This window comes from Aotus nancymaae, unplaced genomic scaffold, assembly GCF_030222135.1.
Source record: "Aotus nancymaae isolate 86718 unplaced genomic scaffold, 86718_ANA_hifiasm-v0.15.2.pri h1tg000090l, whole genome shotgun sequence".
NCBI classification, from domain to species: domain Eukaryota; kingdom Metazoa; phylum Chordata; class Mammalia; order Primates; family Aotidae; genus Aotus; species Aotus nancymaae.
Genome location: NW_026988505.1, coordinates 2,778,758 through 2,797,951, shown reverse-complemented (window position 1 = coordinate 2,797,951; position 19,194 = coordinate 2,778,758). Strand labels below are relative to the sequence as shown.

The following is a 19,194-nucleotide window of genomic DNA, read 5'->3' as shown; positions in this document are numbered from 1 at the left end:
CTAGCAAATTGCATTTTGCAGTTCCTGGTCCCATAGAAAACTGTTTTGTGTGCGTTATAAACTTGTCAAAGCGTGCAAATGTTTTTCATTTATATCTCCATTCTGTGTTTGCAGTTCCAGGAGCATACGTTCATACATGTGCACATGCATGTATGTGGAGATCAAGATTCATTCATTTGCTCCACGTAAATTCTTGTATTCAGTGACATCACAAGTTCCAAAGAAGTCAATAAAAATTGCCCTCTGTGCCTTTCGTGCAAGGCACAGGGCCAGCCACATCAGCAATTACTTTCATTAGAGCTGCTGGAGTGTGAATACCATGGCTGGAATCCAGACTGACCTGCGGTCTTAAAGTCTTTAAATTTAATATAACCCATATTTTAGGCTGGTTCAGGCTAACTTGCCTTTCTTTCTCAGATTTTTTAATGGACATTTTGTTTCTAAGAGTATCTTTCTGATAGAGTACATGCAGATCAGATATTTTTGTCTTTTTAAAAAATTATTGATGAGCTCATGCTTTTACAGGATTATAGGGGCATTTGAAGTATAATTTTTTATTTAATAGCAGGAAAATTAAAGTCAACATGTATTTACCACGTGCCAACCTTTTGTGTATTACAATGACTGGGTCCAAACCAACTTCACAACTCTATTTTAGGTAATATTATAAGGCTTATATTTCAATATTTTAATGAGAGGTTTCTTAAAATGAAACATTACATTTAAAATCTGAAAGTTAATAGATGCTGAGCATGTAGTAAGATATACTTGATGTTAAGAAAATGAGTTTTTATAAAGAACATTGAAAAGAACTCTTCTTCAGTTCCACATAAAGCTTCTGTTTGAAGCTGGAAAGTTGAGGAATCATCAAAATAGGGTTTTCCATCCAAATTAAGAGAAAAACTCTTCAAATGGTTTCAGAAATAACATAATAACTTTTGACATTGTATGCTTTTTTAAAATATTAGATACATGTCTAGAAACCTTTAATCAAATGGAAATGCTTTTATAATATTTATATAGGAATAAAATTAACTGTGTTCCAATAAAACCCACAAATATTTTTATTATGGGAGTATCAGATGTTAGTTGATTTTGGCCCTAACTATTTTATACTATTTGCACATGTTTTGTTTTAAAAAATAGGTAACTTCAAGCTCCCAGTAACCTGAGCGGCACCTTCCCCTCACCCAGAGAGAGGAGCCTCCCAGGCCAGCTTCTACCTTCCTAGCATCTGGTCCACTCTCTGATGTTTGCCTTGACCCCATCTAGACGAATCAATCATTTCCTCTGTCTCTCTCACCTGGGTCACCACAAGAACCTAGGACTCTGTCTCATTCCCCAACTACCATCTTATTTTATTCTCATCCCAAATACCTGAAAAACTGATCTCCCCTCTAATCCTCCCTCTTCAATAATCCCCTTAACCTTCCACCTGAAACTGTGTCGCCTCTCCTGATCACAGTCCCACAGCCCTGTACAGGAGTGCTGCCTCTCTCACTCACCTCTCTGTTCCTTGGGATTCGTTGCTCATCATCATTTTCTGACTGTTTCCCTCTAAATTCCAAGCTTTGACTCTTCTGTCTTCAGGTTACTCCACATGCAGCTCCTCTTATTGAAGCTACCCATCCCTGACCTACCCTCCCTCCACTGATGCACTGGTTCCTTGATGCTTTCAGCTCCGGAGTCCCTGTCGCACTCCTACTGCCACTCCTGAGAGAATTCTTGGTGACTTCACTATCCTGCTAAATGGTCGTTCTAACCCCATGGCTTCCTAGGTTCTCAACCTCCTCCCTCCAATGAACTTATCTTCCATTCTCCTTCATTAATTACTCAAATGGTCAGAGACCAGTTTTTATCATACCAACCATGCACACTTCTTGAAAATTCCGACTTTTTGACATCCGTGGCTCTTGCCTCTGTTTTTTGGGCTCATTCCCTCCAGAACAGCAGGAACTGCAAATCCAGTGATTCTTCCCCATGGTCTTTGCCCCTCCTCTCCTCTTTCCCTCTTTCAAATCTATATTTCATCATTAGACTCATTCCCCAGAGTGGACCCTCAAATCCCTCATTCCTCTGTGGCTCGAACCTCCCCCCTAACCTGGTTACTGCTGCATCTCTGCAGCTGAGCACGACTGGAAAATAGTACGGCATTGTGCTTCCTGGTCTGTCTTTAATGTTCATGACCACTCCTCTTCCAAGCATCCATACTGCAGCACCCAGTAATGTTCAATTCTCACAGCCCCTTTATTCCACTTTTAAAGGGAGACTATTCTAGAGGACCATTTGAATATTACATAGCTGCTCCCCATTCCTTAATCTTCCAAGACTTATCCCTCATCACATTTTCATGTAATGACTTTGCTTATTATTTCATAGAGAAAATAGAAGGAATGTGAGAGCCGCTATCAGATACTTCTCTCATACATTTACCTGTCTGCATCTATACTGAGTTCCCTTGATGCTGTGAGTAAAATAAATGTCCTCACTTTTTAAAGCCTTCGACCTTTGCATAAGACATTATTACTCTGATTACTTCAAAACAGCATGGTACTGGTACCAAAACAGAAACACAGACCAATGAAACAGAATAGAGGTCTCAGAAGTAATGCCACACACCTACAATCATCTATCTTTGACACACCTGACAAAAACAAGCAATGGGGAAAGGATTCCCTATTTAATAAATGGTGTTGGGAAAGCTGGTTAACCATGTGCAGAAAGCTGAAACTGAATCCCTTTGTTACAAATTATACAAAAATTATCTCCAGATGGATTAAATATTTAAACCTAAGACCTAACACCATAAAAATCCTAGAAGAAAACCTAGGCAATACCATACAGGACATAGGCATGGGCAAGGACTTCATGACTAAAACACCAAAAGCAATGGCAACAAAAGCCAAAATAGACAAATGGGATCTAATTAAACTAAAGAGCTTCTGAACAGCAAAACAAACTAACATTTGAGTGAATCAGCAACCAACAGAATGGGAAAACATTTTTGAAATCTACCCATCTGACAAAGGGCTAATATCCAGAATCTACAAAGAACTTAAATTTACAAGAAAAAAACAAACCACCCCACCAAAAAGTGGGCAAAGGCTATGAACAGAGACTTCTCAAAAAAAGACATTTATGCAGCCAACAAACATGAAAAAAATGCTCATGATCACTGGTCATTAGAGAAATGCAAATCAAAACCGCATTGAGATACCACCTCACGCAAGTTAGAATGGCAATTATTAAAAACTCAGGAAACAACAGATTTTTGATTCTGTCCTACTGGACCAGGGGTAACAGTAGGAATGTGACAGGGACTCCAGAGCTGAAAGCGCCAAGCTGGAGAGGATGTGGAGAAACAGAAACACTTGAACACTGTTGGTGGGAGTGTATATTAGTTCAACCATTCTGGAAGACAATGTGGCAATTCCTCAAGGATCTAGAACTAGAAATGCCATTTGACCCAGCAATCCCATTACTGGTATATACCCAAAGGATTATAAATTATTGTATCATAAAGACACATGCACACATATGTTTACTGGGGCACTGTTCATAATAGCAAATACTTGGGACCAACACAAATGCCCATCAATGATAGACTGGATAAAGAAAATGTGGCACGTATACACCATGGAATACTATGCAGCCATAAAAAAGAATGAGTATTTTTCAGGGACATGGATGAAGCTGGAAATCATCATTCTCAGCAAACTGACATAAGAACAGAAAAATCAAACACTGCATGTTCTCACTCATAAGTAGGTGCTGAACAACGAGAACACATGACACAGGGAGGGAAACATCATATACCAGGGCCTGTTGGAGGGGTGTGGGAATAGGGGAGGGATAGAAGAGGGTGGGGGTTAGGGGAGTGATAGCAGTAGGAGAAATATCTTATGTAGATGACAGCATGATGGATGCAGCAAACCACCATGGCACATGTATACCTATGTAACAAACATGCACGTTCTGTACATGTACCCCAGAACTTAAAGTATAATAAAAAAAAGAAAATTAAAAAAAGGACATTACCCTAATTACTGAAAGATACTACTCAACCAATTTTCATTTCCTTATGAGACTATAAAGATGATATAGTATCTGCTATTTAAAAGTAAATCAGTCAACCAGAAACATTACTTTTCACTTCATTTTCCCATCTACCGCTATCCAGGCTCTTCCAATTCATTTTAGATCAAAACTCCCTGAAGGAAGTCTATACATGATCTCTCTAACTTCTCTCGTCTAATTTTCTTTTGAGTCACCCCAGTAAGAGTTTCACACCTGCCATTCAACTCAAAAGGTCCTTGTCAAGGCCACCGATGAGCTTCTCACAGTGAAATCCAATGAAAAATCACCTCTCCTCATTATTCCTGACTTAGTATCATTTGCCTGGGCTGGTCACTTCTTCCTTCCTGAAAGACTTGCTTGAGTTGGCTTCCAGGACAATATACACACCTGTAAGACTCTCCCTTTTCACCAGGTGGTCTACTTGGTTAATGTCTATTTGTCTCTGTCTCTCTAGAGTCTAAGCCCTAAACTAACCACTGTATTCTCTTGACCTCTTCATGTCACTCTCGTCTGTTGATAACCTCATCTTAAGGCTGGCAACTCCATTTATGTTTCCATCTTGACTCTCTCTCCTGGACTTCAATTTACATATCTAGCTGCTCAAATGGCATCTGCTCTTGGGTGTCTGATAGGTAATCTTCGTTTAACTTGCCTAAAATTGAACTCCTGATTCTCACATCCCCTACCCCCACCCCAATTAACCCTGTTTTTCTTTTTTTGAAGTGTTCTCTATTTTAAAAACCTTTGGAATCATCCCTAAAACTGTCTGCTTCTCAGGTCAACCACTCAATTAGTAAATCATTAGACCATTAAATTAGCAAACTCTACTGGTTTTAAAGTTAAAATACATCCAGAGTTAAACAAAAGCACTCTATGTCAGAGCTTTTCACATGCTTTCACTACTTTAGGGAATGGTATTTCCCCAGAATTCCATGTGAATGTTTTCTTATCTTTTTCTCAGTGAAGAGTTTTCCTGAATGGTATTTAATATTGAAATTTAACCTCTAGCCTAACAATCCATATACCACTCCCCTGGTATTTTATATTATCTATCACCTTATGATATGCTATAGGTATATACCATCTATCACCTTACAATATGCTATATATTTCAATCATATATTTGTTTATGGTGTGGCTTTATCCATTGGAATTAAGAGCCATGAGCACAGGGATTTTGTTCTGTTTTGTGCAATGCTATATATGTATTCTACAGAATGCCTATAATAGATGTAGTCAATAAATAAAGCAAAGGTAATTTTTGAGAAGCCAAATTACATTTGAGACATATTGAGTGATTCAAAGATGGGAAGTTGGGTGCAAAAAATGTTTAATGAAGGTAATGTTTAATATTATTAAATATAAAAATTTTAAAACTCACTTGAATTTTTAACCTAGTAATGACAAAAACCACAATTACTTTTGCACCAACATAATAATAAGATATGAATTTATATTAAATCCATTAATATTTATCTTACATTATGTATTAGTTAAACTTACTTTTATAATATTATTTAAATTTTATTTATGTTTTTCTGCTTATGTTTAAATTAATTTGAATAATGCTTAGTATCATGAATAATACTATTAAATATAAATGGAATTTGAATAGCTGTAAACAAGACTTGGAACTAAATACATTCTGTGGGTACACATCAAGTGAATCATAGTAACAACAGGCCCTTACATTCTACCAGCTGCTCTTCCATGCACTTCACATTTAATTCACTCATTGAATTTTTACAAAGAGGCTATGAAGTCAATAATCCTACTATGATTATCCTCTTTTGGGAATATGGAAACTGAGGCACGAGAGGAGTAGTCCTTTTCTCAAGGCTAAATACTAAGTAATAAAACTGAAGTTTGAACTAGCATGTCTTGACTATGCAAGACGCTTTCTCAAATCAATGCTGCATTGATGGTACAGCATTCAGAAAAGAGAATTTTAGACTATTGCCTCAGTACTGATCCTTTCACATCTGAAAAGTACTCTTACTTCCTGGAATCCATATAAACTCTTTGTCAACACAAATGTATTTTATTCAAATGAGACTAACCAGTGATTTTGCATAAATTGGGAATACTTAGCTTAAAAAAGAGAAGTCAATACTTTCAGGGATCATTTTTATAGTTTGTTACTAGAGAAGTTTCTCTGAATGTGTAGAGCACTGACAAGAAAAGAAAACTTCAGGCCAATATCCATGATGAACATATATGCAAAAATCTTCAATAAAATACTGGCAAACGAATTTTAACAGCACATCAAAAAGCTTATCCATCATGATCAAGTAGGCTTCATCCCAGGGATGCAAGGCTGGTTCAACATAAGCAAGTCTATAAATGTAATCCACCACATAAACAGAACCAAAGACAAAAAACACATGATTATCTCAATAGATGCAGAGAAGACCTTTGACAAAATTCAACAGCCCTTTATGCTAAAATTTCTCAAACTAGGTATCAATGAAACGTATCTCAAAACAATAAAAGATATTAACGACAAGCCCACAGCCAATATCACACTGAACAGATAAAAACTGGAAGCACTGCCCTTGAAATCTGGCACTAGACAAGGATGCCCTCTCTGACCACTCCTATTTAATATAGTATTGGAAGTTCTAGCCAGAACAATCAGGCAAGAAAAAGAAATAAAGAGTATTCAATTAGGAAAGGAGGAAGTCAAATTGTCTCTATTTGCAGATGACATGATTTTATACTTACAAGACCCCATCGTCTCAGCCCCAAATCTCCTGAAACTGATAAGCAACTTCAGCAAAGTCTCAGGATACAAAATCAATGTGCAAAAATCACAAGCATTCCTATACACCAATTACAGACTTAAAGAGACCCAAATCATGAGCAAACTCCTATTCACAATAGCTACAAAGAGAATAAATTACTTAGGAATACAACTAAGAAAGTATAAAGGACTCTTCAAGGAGAACTACAAACCACTGCTCAAGGAAATAAGAGAGGACACAAACAGATGGAAAAACATTCCATGCTCATGGATAGAAAGAATCAATACTGTGAAAATGGCAATACTGCCCAAAGTAATCTATAGATTCAATGCTATCCCTGTCAAACTACCTATGAACCTCTTTAGAGAACTGGAAAAAACCACCTTAAACTTCATATGAAACCAAAAGAGAGCCCACATACCCAAGTCAATTCTAAGCAAAAAGAACAAAGCTAGAGGCATCACGCTACCTGACTTCAAACTATACTACAAGGCTACAATAATCTAAACAGCATGGTACTGGTACCAAAATAGAGATATAGAACAATGCAATAGAACAGAGGCCTCAGAGGCAATGTCTCACATCTACAATCATCTGATCTTTGACAAACCTCACACAAAAACAAGCAATGGGGAAAGGATTCCCTGTTTAATAAATGGTGTTGGGAAAACTGGCTGGCCATGTACAGAAAGCTGAAACTGGACCCTTTTCTGACACCTTACACTAAAATTAACTCCAGATGGATTAAAGACTTAAACATAAGACCTAACCATAAAAACCCTAGAAGAAAACCTAGGCAAAACCATTCAGGACATAGACATAGGCAAGGACTTTATGACTGAAACACCAAAAGCAATGGCAACAAAAGCCAAAATAGACAAATGGGATCTAATTAAACTCCAGAGCTTCTGCACAGCAAAAGAAACAGTCATTAGAGTGAATCGGCAACCAATAGAATGGAAAAAAATTTTTCCAATCTACCCATCTGACAAAGGGCTAATATCCAGAATCTACAAAGAACTCAAACAGATTTAAAACCAACAAACAAACAAACCCGTTCAAAAGTAGGTGAAGGATATGAACAGACACTTTTCAAAAGAAGACATATGTGAGGCCAAAAACATATGAAAGAATGCTCGGCCGGGAGTGGTGGCTCACGCCTGTAATCACAGCACTTTGGGAGGCTGAGGCGGGTGGATCACGAGGTCAAGAGATCGAGACCATCCTGGTCAACATGGTGAAACCCTGTCTCTACTCAAAATACAAAAAATTAGCTGGGCATGGTGGCGCGTGCCTGTAATCCCAGCTACTCAGGAGGCTGAGGCAGGAGAATTGCCTGAACCCAGGAGGCGGAGGTTGCAGTGAGCCGAGATCGCGCCATTGCACTCCAGCCTGGGTAACAAAAGCGAAACTCCGTCTCAAAAAAAAAAAAAAGAATGCTCATCATCACTGGTCATTAGAGAAATGCAAATCAAAACCACACTGAGATACCATCTCATGCCACTTAGAATGGTGATCATTAAAAAATCTGGAGACAACAGATGCTGGAGAGGATGTGGAGAAATAGGAACAGTTTTAGACTGCTGGTGGGAGTGTAAATTCGTTCAACCACTGTAGAAGACAGTGTGGCAATTCCTCAAGGACCTAGAAATAGAAATTCCATTTGACCCAGTAATCTCATTACTGGGTACATACCCAAAGGATTATAAATCCTCCTATTATAGACACAGGCACAGGTATGTTCAGAGTGGCACTGTTTACAATAGCAAGGACCTGGAACCAACCCAAATGCCCATCGATGATAGACTGGACAGGGAATATGTGGCACATACATCACGGAATACTACGCAGTCATAAAAAATGATGAGTTGATGTCCTTTATAGGGACATGGATGAATCTGGAAACCATCATTCTCAGCAAACTGACACAAGAACACAAAATGAAACACCACATGTTCTCACTCATAGGCGGGTATTGAACAATGAGAACACATGGACACAGGAAGGGGAGCATCACACAGTGGGGTCTGTTGGGGGAAAATAGGGGAGGGACAGTGGGGGATGGGGGAGTTGGGAGGGATAGCATGGGGAGAAATGCCAGATATAAGTGATGGGGATGGACGCAGCAAACCATATTGCCATGTATGCACCTATGCAACAATCCTGCATGTTCTTCACATGTACCCCAGAACCTAAAATGCAATAAAATATGTATAAAAATAAATTAGTTTAAAAAAAACAAAAAGAGAAGTCAAAAAAGGAAAATGATACTATCTTAGCACAGCAAAAGAACTTCCATCTAGTTTTATTCTCAGTTTTTTGTTTTTTTTTTGCTTCTCAAATTTTCTTAGAAATGGTTTTAGATTCTGGCACAAATTACTTGTTAGCTGTGTGAACATAAGCGGGTTGCTTTACCTCAGTTGTCAATCATAAAATGAAGATTTTAATGCCCATTTATAGTTGCGTGGTTGAAAGAGTAAAGTGAAGTCATGTGCAACACCTAGCACAGCAGTTTAACAAAAAATTGTAAGTGCCATGAAACCATCATCACAAATTCAGAAATATACTATATAAAACATTACTTTGTTTGTTGACGATCAAAAAGAAAAAGATAAACAAGGTTTTGCATGGCACTGCATTATCCATGCATGAGACACATTGCTCATTGCTAACCTCCATAGGACAGGGTATGTCTATTGCTTCTTATGAAACCATTTTTGAAGTTAGTGCAATACCAGACACCCTAGGAATACTTGAAGCTATATTTGAGTTCAGTGAGTGATTTTATACAAATGCCCTGAAGTGGAGCCTCCAAGACACGCCTTAGAAGCTATCCACTCACCATTTTAGAAACACACATGGTTATTTTTGGTCAATCCTAAGTAATATTTGCTCCAAGGAGCATCTTGTTTCCTTTAATCAGTATTCTGAGTAATGCCTTATGTTCTGATAGCCTGTCCTGTAACAGGCATGACTGTGAGGAGTGAGAGGGCAATTCATTCAGACTGGCTTCTGTTAGAACTGGCTGCTGGAAACAATGCCAGCAATTTTATTTTTGGTCTATTAGTAAAATGACAGCACTAATTCATTTCACAGCAAAACCAAACAGCTGTCAGATGGCAGTGAGCATAATCGTGCACACATTAGAATTTAGATATGCTGAGTAGGATTTTTCCACTGGTACCGCATTCTACTGTAACAAGCTCCAAGTCCCCCAAATGGGGCAAGTGGCTCTCCTGGTGCATTTGTCCCCGGAATAGTGCAACTCGAACAAAACACGCTCTTTGCAATTGGGCTTCCAGTTGTGAATTCAACACGTTCAAAGTGACACAATTTAGGGAAATATAAATGACAATTAGATGATTCATGAAACTCAACTTTTTCTTCCCAACCTCATAAAAACGACACCCTACGAGCCACAAATTTCTGATAAATCTTCTACTCATCTTCCTCTGGGCAATAATTAGATGGGAACAAGGACTTTGATTAGTTGGCACTACATTTCATTCTAAGAAGTTTAAGGAGCACACAGTCCTGTCTTCTGCAGGCATATAAGCTTCTGAGATGCGTAAGACACTCACACCCAGGAAAGTGACAGAAGGCTGGGATTGGCCACGCAATAGGAAGCACAGACACTCCTCCTGGCCGTGCCTTACACAAAAACTACACACAGAAAATGTTAAACAAGCTTGTGATGTCCGAATGATGCCAGACAATATACTGTTTGTCAACTAAGAAAAAATTAATTTACTAGAATTCCTGAGTCATCTGATGTTTGATGAAGGTGACAAACAAAGTTGTCCTGTCATTTACTGCAAACCTACTCAGTGGCCACTGTAAATACAGCTCCTACTGAGGGCCAGTTACTTTTTTTTGTGCACTGAGAAAGTAGGTTATATAATAAGGTCAAGCTGACCTAGAAGACAAGAATATCTTGTTTCCTAAAGAAGAAAAATGTTTTCACTTTTGGGTTGGGATTCCACACTATGGCTATGCGTCACCTGTCTTTGTAAATAAAGATTTACTGAATCACAGCCAAGCTCACTCAAGTATTATCTATGGTGCTTTCACACCGTAGCAGCAGATTTGAGTAGTTACCACAGACACCAGATGAGCAGCAAAGCCAAAAATATTTAACTCCGGCCCTTTATAAAAAAAAAAGTTTGCCAGTCCTCTTTAGAGTGAGCACCCCTGAATTCCAGCTCTTCTATGCCATGGGATGTTAATATGTACAGGATGAAACGAAAACATACATAATAACATTTTTTTAAAAACTGTCAATTGTTACTGTGAGTCTGGTTTAACAGGCTATAAGGTATCTTGTATTAAGGTTGCTGAAAATGGAAACAAATTAAATGTGGTTAAAACAAATAAAAAGTATGTTGTAAAATGTTAATATTACATAGTAAGGCAATAAATTTCATTGTATTGTGTTGTATTTTTACAGTGTTACCAGAGCATAGATATTTTATGCTAATTTTATATAGTAATTTATAAATAAAATGATATCTCAAATTTCCAGGATTTTCAGTGTTAAATATATTGGAACTCACTGTAATACAAATTAATTAGTGTCCTTGTCTTTGTGAACTTAATATAAATTTGTTATCACTATACTCATAAAAAGCTGTAGTTTTTCCATGATTCATGCGTCTCAGTATTCTTTTAAAAAAAGTCAAGTTAATACATACATTCTGATATGTCAGTATTGTAGCATATGGCAAGGTTTTGAGCAAGTGTGAAAGTCTTAAAAAATGAAAAATCAGATGTGGAATGTTGAAATCTCATCTTTATGAGTTAAGATGGGTAACACATCCAAAGCTGAAATGTGTTCAGCATCTTATTCCTGCACAAAGTCTCTCATTTGTTATCCTCCTACACCCAGCACAATCACAGGAGAAAACGGAAAGTCCCCACACACCAGCTGTCCACTTACTCACCCTCCTCCCCTTCCCAAATGTAGCTTTCCATTCCATTATTCTAATATTTAAAAACATGTTTTACAAAAAATATATGCTTGATTGGAAAAACAAAATGGAAGCTTAGGAGATACATTTGATTAAAATGACTACAACACTTAGTCAGATGTATACAAATGAGTGTTGCAAGCTGACAGCCCCCAGCCTGCCATTGCTCCTTTGTGGATGGTAGTGTTGCCCTCTCCCCAGAGGGTATGAAAGAATAGAAGGTCATATTATGAAAGAACCAGTGTCAAAATGTCTTTGAGGAAGTTACTTAAAATAAACTGGGAAGCCACCTGGAAAGGGCGTATCATCCTCTACTGTCAAGAAAGAGGCATTTTATCCTGCTAAAGAAGGATTCTCCATGATGAGATTTTAAAGAAAAGAACTGGGAGAACACAAATAATTGCATGAATCATTAACTGTCTTTTGTAGCTTAATTTTACTTCTACATCACATGCTTCTTATCAATTCTTGGACACAATCAAAGATTCTCCTATTTAGGTTTATATTACTCTGATTTGCACAAAGGAATGAAATGGGAAAGAAGCAATTCAAATAAGAAATAATTGATAATGGAAAATGTACTCTATATGACACCTTTTCAAATTGATCAATGAAATCAATAGTTCATTTTGTTGAAACTAAGAATAAGCCCTATGTGACCAGCTCTCAGAATATGAACTTTGTAGAGGTCAATGGTGTATCTATTGTTCAGCTGAGGCTATCGATTGCCATTTTCTGACTCCATTTAAAGAAAATAAATGCACAATAAAGGTGGAAACTTTTTAGACTAAGATATACATTGAAAAATATACTTAGATTTAGAAACACAGACGCTTGCTTGATCCTCAGTAAACCATCAAGCTTAGGTAGCAAGAACGTCGAAAACAATAAATTTACACGTTGCAGTCAAATCCAGAAATGGAGATGAACTGTGAATTCTTTGTAGACTGATTTAAGAACTCGGAAAATAAAACAAATATTTGTATCACTTTTTGTCATTTGGGTCCACATTTGGCATTGAATTTATTGGATAGCAGATAGTGAAGTTTTTTAAAGCTTAGCATCTACATTAATTATATTTAATGTACTATACCTATCTTTTACAAAATGACTTTCAAAGGGCAAATTTTAAAAAATTATCGACAAAATAAAAATGAATTTGATTTATGAAACTATAATATAATTTTTCTGTAATTTAGATACTTAATGTTTATTTCCAGTGTTCTTGGCTTTCTTTAAGTCAATGTATGTCAATGTTTTTTCTTCTCTTAATCCAAATCTATGTCATTCTCTCACATCTTCTCCTGGAATTGCCTCAAACTAAAAAAAGATAATCTACCTTTCCTCAGTGAATTTCACCCATGCTCCTCCAAGTCATTTTAGAGAAGAAACAAATAAAACAACAGCGAGAATGCCTATGTACAGGAGGTGGTATTTGAGAACCTTAAAAATGTAACCCAGACCAAAATACGTAACTTTCCAGCTCATCATAAATTCAGAACATGCCACTCAACACTTCAGCAGGGGTGAATTTGTTCTCTGCATTCTGACTTCAAAGAACATAGATTCATCATTATTTGACTACTTTTTTCTTTTTTTTAACACATAAACCAGATAAAGAGACAAAGCATAGAGAAGGAGAAGGTGGGACAGAGGTAGACACAGGCTTCCCAAGAATAAGATGGCAAAGAGAACTTTAGCACAAAATGAGAGGGGCGTCAAGTGTTACAAGAGAATGTAATCTCATGCATAACTTGGAAGAAAGAACCATACTGCATATTCTTTGAGGCCATCTTCTAGGCCAATCTAGGTCAAATGGAAGAAGAAATTAAAAGTTTTCTAAACTAGATGCTGAATCCAACAGTTTAGATCACTAATTCTGTAAGCCTCATGACAACTCTTAAGGTAGGTACTATTTCTCATTTTACAAGTGAAAGTAAGTTGAGGTAATGAGGGCTTAGTCACCAGCACAATAGTCACACTCACAGTGACTGGGAAACTGTATTGAACCCACACCTCAGAATTCATGGCCTTATCCATGCGTAAACAATTAAATTAATTTACCCTAAAGCTCTGCATTTTTAGTGTCCAAATAGTATATAGCCAATATCTGATGGTGTTTAAACAGAAAGCCGTCTAATTTCTAGTTACTGTAAAAGAAAGATAGAAAGAGACGATGAAAAATCATGCAGTCTCATTTTTGCTTATTAAAGTTCATTTTAAATAACGACCCATTGTTTGGTTTTCAATCATTTTCTGAGAGTGCATATTATCAAATGTAATGTATATGCATATAAACTTGGAGAAAGTTACCTCTGACAGAAGAGAGTACCGGGAAACAATCAATAAAAAAGAAAAAAATCTTGGGAGAGAAGTGAGTACAGAGAATACAATTTAAATTATGATTAAGATGCAAAATATTAAGAAATGCAAGTGGAATAACTCATCAGTTGGAAATCCCCTCTGTAGTGGTTTGGATACGGTTTGTCGCCACCAAAACTTATGTTGAAATTCACAGTCAACGTAATAAGGTTGGGAGGTGGGGGCCTTAGAGGCGATTAGGTCAATAAGATCAATGAATGTCTTTCTCTCCAGACTAGATTTGTTCTAGCAGGACTAGGGTAGTTCTTAAAACAGTGGATTGTTATGAAGTGAGGCTGTCCCTGTGTCTCACCCCTTCTGCACACATGCTTCTCCTTTTGCTTCTCCACCACGTGATACCACTTCTCCCCCACCCCCATTATGAGGTATCCCAAGGCCCTCTCCGAGCATGACCACCTGATCTTCAACCTCTCAACCTCCATAACCACGAGATACATCTCTTTCCTTTATAAATTACCCAGTCTCAAGTAATATGGCAACACAAAATGAACTAGGAAACCCGTCAAGTACAAATATTAATACATATTTAGTTACTGAAAAATGATTCCGAAACTGGCTCTTCTATGGAATTACCTTGCCCTTAACTATATTCCTTTTAGACAAGTGACTATTTCTGTGAGTAGATTTCTAACAAGAACACCTTGTTTTCTCTCATAAAAAAAAATCAGCTACAGTGCTGGTTTTAGGATTCATTAACTTAACCATTTGAAAAAATACATACTGAAGGACTTTTAATTACTTGGTTCTATATTTCATTCAAATTTTAATTAAGAGCTAGAGACCCACTTAACAATATTAATTTCCACATCATCATAAGACATTTCTTACTCTATAATGTTCCTTATTTAATTTTTTCTGTGCTCAGTGCAATGAGCTGAGTAACAGTTATTTGTAAAAAAATCCAGCAATCCCTTTTTCCAGTCATTCAATTCTTCTCAAAAGTAATTTATTTTCACAATTCACATATTCTCCTACACTTTTCTGAATACTCAAAAAAGTATACATGTGTATGCTATGTGTTTGTACATATAAGAATGCACACATATGTGCATAGTCACATATCTACACAAGTATTTTTATTTATATCTTTATCAAAATGGAATCATATTGCATTTTTTCACTTTAACGTACCATGCACATCTCCTGAGATCAATACATATAGGACTAAAAGGAATCATTTTTAGTAGTACTAGAACTTTAAAGAAAACGTTTTCTTATGATGCTTGATGGAAAGTATACAGCAACATAGCAAGGAGTGTGTATGCATGCGTGTGTGCATGCGTGTGTGTGTAGAACCAGGGCAAATGATTACCTAACTATTTCAATGTACCTCTGATACAGTTTGGATATTTGTCAATGTGGAAACCTCCTGTTGAATGGTAATCTCCAAAATTGGAGGTGGGGGCCTGGTAGGAGGTGATTAGATCATGAGGGGCAGATTTCTCAGGAATAGTTTAGCATCATCCCCTTGGTACTCTCCTGGACACAATGAAAAAGGTTCACCAAAAGTTAACTGAAAAGTGTGTGGCACCTCTCACTCCTTCTCTTGCTTCTGCTCTTGCCTTGTGTTGCACTATCTCCTCCCTTGCCTTCCCCCATGACTGGAAGCTTCCTGAGGCCTCACCAGAAGCCAGGCAGATGCCAAGGCCATGCTTCCTGTCCAGCCTGCAGAACCGTGAGCCAATTACACCTATTTTCTTTGTAAATTACCCAGTCTCCAGTATTTCTTTGTATTAATACAAGAATGTGCTAATATGGCCTCACAAATGGAATTTCTCTCAATTAATATTCAATGGTCTCTTTCAATTGAATCAGAAACTAGATTTTGTGATGCTGAGAAGATTCATTGTCAGGGTTAAATGTACATTAATTAAGTTCACATAATCAACATATAAAGACAAAGTGTAAAACAAAGTTCATAGGAATTAGACTATTTACACTGATATGATTTTTTTTTTTTTTAAATCACTCTAGGACTATATGTGAAGGCAAACTGTAATGGAAGGATGCCTGCTTGAACAAGGAATTCAGAACAAGAGAAAATAAGACCTAAACTGACAACAATCAGCTAAAAGAAAGGCTAATGCCTCCAGTTAACAGGGCTTATATTACCAATGAACAGAAGCCATTTTTATCTTTCACTAGTTATGAAATTTGTAACAACTTGAAGTTTATAAAATATTCTTCCAGAAAAACACACATACAAAGTTGTATATGTATTTTCACAGCTTCATAGACAGAGATATTTCATGACCCTCAAACTAAGAAAGTTTGATCTATAGAATTTGGATAGCCTCACAGTAGACCAGAACAATTAGAGTTAACACCCTATAGTCACACTCATCCCAGGGAAGGTTGTTGAGTTGACTGCAACCATCAAACCATCAGGGTGCAACTGTGAGCTGGCTAAGGTTTCCTTTCCTTGAGGCTGATCCTAAATGAGGCACATCCTCCTTGGGCAATGCACTTTTACGAGGTTCATGGGGCTGCCCAAACCAATACTATCATTCATTCTCTTATCAGACACATCAGAAGTTACAGGCAGCATGTAAGCCTTGCTAGATTGGCTAAATTTGTTTCTTTACTGCAGTTCAGCATCTCTCTTCTCATCATTTGATTGTTTTAAAGTTGTACTTTCAGAAGGCAATTATAGCTCTGCTATATCTCTGCTTTTAGAAGATGTTAGTGTTGATGTACTCACAGCAATAATTCTTATCTTTTAAAAATTGTTTTATTATAGCAAGAATGCTTAGTATGAGATCTACCCTTATAACAAATGTTTAACTGCACAAGACAGTATTGTTGAGTATACACGCAATGGTGTACCACTGATCCCTAGAACTTACCCAGTGAATATTTTCAAATGTCATTGAACAAAGTTTGATAAGTGATTCTAATATAACTAGTGTTCAAAACCCCTGCAAATGGAGGACAAAGGAGAGATTTCGGCGGATTCTGGCAACTAAGCCTAGAGACAGCTAAGGTGAGGACCCTAGTTCTACTTGTTACCAAATAAGGAAGGAGTGTGTTTGCAGAAAGGATACAGTGGTTTACCAGTCTAAGATACCTAATTACCCCAGAGGAAAGTAAGTATGGAAATGTTGCATTTGTTTCAAGCTCTGTAATTGTTATAAACCTAAAGCAGTGTTCCAGTGTGGGCTAATGGAGAGCCAGCTGCTGCTCCTGCACTAGCACCTTCTTGAAAAGGAAGCATTTCTATCCTGCCAGGTGCATCATGCATGCTGCATGCTTTAATTCAGGTGGCGTTTGGGTAATCACTTCAAGGGAGAAATAAATCAGTGCTGACATTCTAAATAAAGCTTTGAGCTTGAAGGGCAATAATCTAGCTGCTCTTTCTAAATCTAGATCCATAGGTGTTAAAGGAAAGAAAATTCTGCTTGAGGGATGTGTCAGAGGAAAATGCCACATGTACTCAGCCAACAGAGGGACACCCTGGTAACAGGAAGCCCCGCCCACCGTTAGCGTTAATTACTTCCTGAAACCTGAAGAAAAGGTCTCTGTGGCAGCCAAGATTAACTTTTATCTGGCAAAAATTCAAAGAATATATGAATGTGCTGGCCATTTTCTTCCATAAAATAAATGTTCAATAGATTAATCAATACTACTCAGTCATTTTCTGTTTGTGAGGATTACATTTCATGTCCTATACTGAGCAAAAATTTTAAGAGGATATGCTTATCCGCAGTTTGTAAGCCATAAACTATGATCCATATTGTGGATCATATAATCTCTTTATCTTTAAATCAGTTCAGTGATTTTTTTTTTTTTAGAAACTTCTGCATGAGTGGGTGTGTCCACTAGAGAGAAAATCAGATTCAAATTTTCAATCGCAATACTTACTGACAGTTTTCCTTTTAGGTTTTGAGGAAAGGAATATGAACTACTAGATGAAATTAAGTTAGGGGTAAGTATAGATTTTTATCAAAAATATTTTTGAATATTTCTCATGGGCCAAGTGTCAAGGATTCAAATTTTCCTTAGACTTAATTATTGCCTTAATATTCTCAAGGGTACAAAGAGAAATGACCCACAGAGCAGGCATTTTAGGTGCCACCTACTGGCTTCCATGAAGTGCTGTGAGAATTCAGAACTCATTTAATCCATGTGCTGTCTTCTGCCTGCATGTATTTTGGGACATTATAACTATCACTTAATAGCCAAAAGATGATAAACTGTCACACAGAAGCATATGCAAACAAAAATGCTATACTGTATTTCATCATCCAGCGAAAATAATTCAGCCTTTTGTAAAGGATCTCAAAGAGTAGGTTTTCTATTGCAAGAATAAAACAACATAAACTCAATTTCCTAACCTCGAGATAGGGCAGAAGGGCTCAGCTCTAGGCTCTCTGAGCTCCCAAGAACCCAGGCTCAGGATCATCTCCCTTTGCTCCCCACTAAACTCAGCCTCCAACAACTCCTCCTTGCTTCTGCGTCCCCCCTTCCTGTAAACCACACTGCTGAGCATTCTCTAAGATGGCCATCTGTTTCCCTCCATACTTCTGCAGGTGTTCCTCCTCACTCAGAATGATCCTTCTATTGTCTGTCTTCCTTGAGAACTTCTATTCACAGTCTGGCACAAAGTAGGCGTTTAGCACATGTGCTTTAAGAACATGTCCTTCAGGTCGTGGCCCTAACGTCCACTCTATGATGGTCTCTACCTGGCCCACATAGACCTGGTCTTTCCCTTCCTCTTTTGCTCTCTCTTGTAAAGCCGGCATGACTACTGAGTCACACCAAATTACATTAATATTCTCTTGGATTGTTTCATTCTCCTCCACTAGTCACTGAGAATAAACACTGTTCATCTCATCTCTGTGTTCCTATAACTTATCTCAGTATTGTGTCTCTGATAGAGACCCCATGAATGCTGAGTAAATGAGAGAAGAAACGTATGAACAAATCTGTGTATCCACTTATATACTGTGTGTGCATATGTAAGTATGGACAGCCATATGTGTGTGGGAACATGTGTATAGACGTGTGCATTTTTGAGTGTATAT

The 19,194-nt window shown here is 37.4% G+C and overlaps 1 protein-coding gene and 1 pseudogene across 1 annotated transcript in view; one reads left to right on the top strand and one right to left on the bottom strand.

Annotated features, from left to right (window-relative positions):
• CSMD1 (CUB and Sushi multiple domains 1) overlaps positions 1–19,194 on the bottom strand; it is a 2,129,340-nt gene that overhangs the window by 1,517,901 nt on the left and 592,245 nt on the right. The gene's annotated exons all lie outside the window — the stretch shown is intronic.
• On the top strand, positions 6,181–6,267 carry LOC135271808 (small nucleolar RNA U3; annotated as a pseudogene).